The 2,860-nt window shown below is 45.8% G+C and overlaps 1 long non-coding RNA gene across 1 annotated transcript in view; it reads left to right on the top strand.

The window, feature by feature from the left end:
* The first annotated feature begins 1,731 nt into the window (after positions 1-1,731).
* Positions 1,732-2,860, top strand: part of LOC110326241 — a 2,765-nt gene continuing 1,636 nt past the window's right edge. Inside the window, exon 1 of the long non-coding RNA XR_002380780.1 lies at positions 1,732-1,937. This is a non-coding gene — a long non-coding RNA (uncharacterized LOC110326241). The remainder of the gene's footprint in view (positions 1,938-2,860) is intronic.

The raw sequence follows: 2,860 nt of genomic DNA, 5'->3' as shown, positions 1-2,860 counted from the left end.
AAATAGACTTGAGGAAATAATTGTCATTTATCCCATTAAAAAAAAAATAAGGCGGGGGGGGACGCTGGAGAGATGGCTCAGAGGTTAAGACCACTGTCTGTTCTTCCAGAGGACCTGAGTTCAATTCCCAGCAACTACATGGTGGCTTATAACCATCTGTAGTGAGGTTGAATGCCCTCTTCTGGGCTTCTGGAGTGTCTGAAGACAGCTACAGTGTACTTACATATAATGATAAATCTGAAAGAAAGAAAGAAAGAAAGAAAGAAAGAAAGAAAGAAAGAAAGAAAGAAAGAAAGAAAGAAAGAAAGTGATGGGAAGGGAATGTGATGAAATCGTAGTTCAAGGAAGTAACGGAGTCACCATTGTCTGCTTTCATTTGAAAACAAGGGCAGGAGGTAGCAAGGAGCTGATGAGCCACAGTAAAGGAAATGGGATAGGACAGGGCTTTAAGACCAGTGAAGAGGGCCCAGACCCAGGAAGGCTGACCAGAAGATGAGAGCGTTCTAAAATGGATGTGATCAAACTGAGGGACCTCCTTCTACTGGGAGGTGAACTCCGTACGGATGGTCCCCCAGTGACGTTAGCGGGCATTGATAGTCATCCCGCTCGATAAGGCTGTGTGCTTTTCCTTCAGGCATGGTCCATCAACCTACAAACAGAAGAAAGCCACAGGATACTAAGGTGGAAGCAGAGAAGTGGCAGTTCGAACAAGTCAGATGGGTTGGCCATGTGTAAGTAGCCAAATGTAAGTAGCCAACCAGTCAACCACACAAAGCCCTGCTTAGAACGCGTTAGCATTCTAAGCTCCACCCCACAGTTACCTGGCAACAGCCAGGGATGCTCCTCCCCCAGTTACCTGGGTTTTTGCTTGTTTTTTGTTTGTTTGATTGCTTGGCTTTGTTTTTGTTTCTTTGAGACCGGGTTTCCTTGTGTAACAGCGCTACCTGTCCTGGAACTTGCTTTTGTAGACCAGGCTGGCCTCGAACTCACAGGGATCTGCCTGCCTCTGCCTCCCAAGTGCTGGGATTAAAGGCGGGCAACACCTCGTCCAGCCTCTTTGTTGTTGCTTTAAAATGAGGCCTCACTAGATTGCCAGGCTGGTCTTAAACTCGGGGCCTCAAGTGATCCTTTCGCTTCAGCCTCACAAGGAGCTGGGTCTGCTCCAGGCTTGTGTTGAGCTATGAGTGAGACCGATAGCGTTTATTAACTGACTACAATGGTGGAAAGGAGCAAACGATCACAGAGGTAGTATAAGGAAGTAGAAACCAGTCGACCGGGCTGGTGAGATGGCTCAGTAGGTAAGAGCACCCGACTGCTTTTCCGAAGGTCCGGAGTTCAAATCCCAGCAGCCACATGGTGGCTCACAACCATCCCTCACAAGAGCTGACTCCCTCTTCTGAAGTGTCTAAAGACAGCTACAGTGTACTTAAATATAATAAATAAATCTAAAAAGAAAGAAAGAAAGAAACCAGTCGGCCATTGAATCTCCCAGATGAATACCCCAGACTAGACCAAGTGACTTGTTTGTTGTTTCATTAGTGTTAATGTTGAAACAGGGTCTTGGAATGTAGCCTAGGCTGCTCCAGGACTTGCTATTAGACCAGGCTACCATTCGTACTTAGAATAGGAATAAGATAGGATAGCTGCCACTTCTAATATTAGCTTGTAAAAGACTCTTGCTTTGAGTCCGCCCAGCCTTCTCTCTCCTCTGCTTTCTTGCCTGCTTATTGAAGCCACCTCCTGCCATCCTGTGAACTGAACAGTGGGGAGACTTACCCTGGGAGGGCTTAAGGGAAGCCTGGGGCCAACCACACTGTGGAATGAGCCCCTCCAATAGCCTCAAGGACCTGAGTCGACCCACCTCACGTGGCTGATCGGAGAAGTAGATCCTCTCACATGAGAGTTGGGTGACTTGGTGAGAGACGCTGAGGGCCCAAGTCAGTCTCACTCAGATTCCTGACCCTCAAAAACTGTAAGACGTGGGAAAGTTAGTTTTGAGCAACTCAGTTACAGTTAATTTTTATTTTTAAGACTAATTTGTTTTTTATCTTAGAAGTATGGATGTTTTATCTGTATGTATGTCTGCACACCACTTGCATGCCTGGTGCCTGCAAAGACCAGAAGAGGGCATCTGACTCCCTAAAACTAGAGGTACAGACAATTGTTAGCTTCCATGTGGGTGCTAGGAATTGAAATAAATCCTGCAGGAGAACACCCAGTGTGCTTTTCTTAACTGCTGAGGTATCTCTCAAGCCCTGTAAATTATGGTGACTCTATTTATTTATTGGTTTTTCAAGACAGGGTTTCTCTTTGTAGCCCTGGCTGTCCCAGAACTCACACTGAAGACCAGGCTGGCCTCGAACTCAGAGATACACCTGCCTCTGCTTCCTGAGTGATGGGATTAAAAATGTGCACCACCACCGTCCAGTTTTATGGTGACTTTATACCAAGTCATGGATGACTAATACAGAGAAGGCAGATGTCTGAAGGATGATAGGAGACCAGGGTGTGGGGAAGCCATGAGCTAAGACAGTAGACATTGCCAGAGATGTAAGGCAGAGCTTTGCCAACTGTAAGGTGATACAGATCACTCTGGCTTTTCCTTAGAAGGCAGATTCGGGAGCTGGTGAGATGGCTCAGTGGGTAAGAACACTGACTGCTCTTCCAAAGGTCCAGAGTTCAAATCCCAGCAACCACATGGTGGCTCACAACCATCCGTAACGAGATCTGATGCCCTCTTCTGGAATGTCTGAAGACAGCTACAGTGTACTTACACATAATAAATAAATAAATCTTTAAAAAAAAAAAAAAGAAGGCAAGCTGTCTCGAAAAACCAAAAAAAAAAAAAAAAAAAAAAAAA

Source organism: Mus pahari, chromosome 9 (genome assembly GCF_900095145.1).
Source record: "Mus pahari chromosome 9, PAHARI_EIJ_v1.1, whole genome shotgun sequence".
Classification (NCBI taxonomy): Eukaryota; Metazoa; Chordata; class Mammalia; order Rodentia; family Muridae; genus Mus; species Mus pahari.
This window is presented reverse-complemented; position numbering and strand designations above follow the sequence as displayed.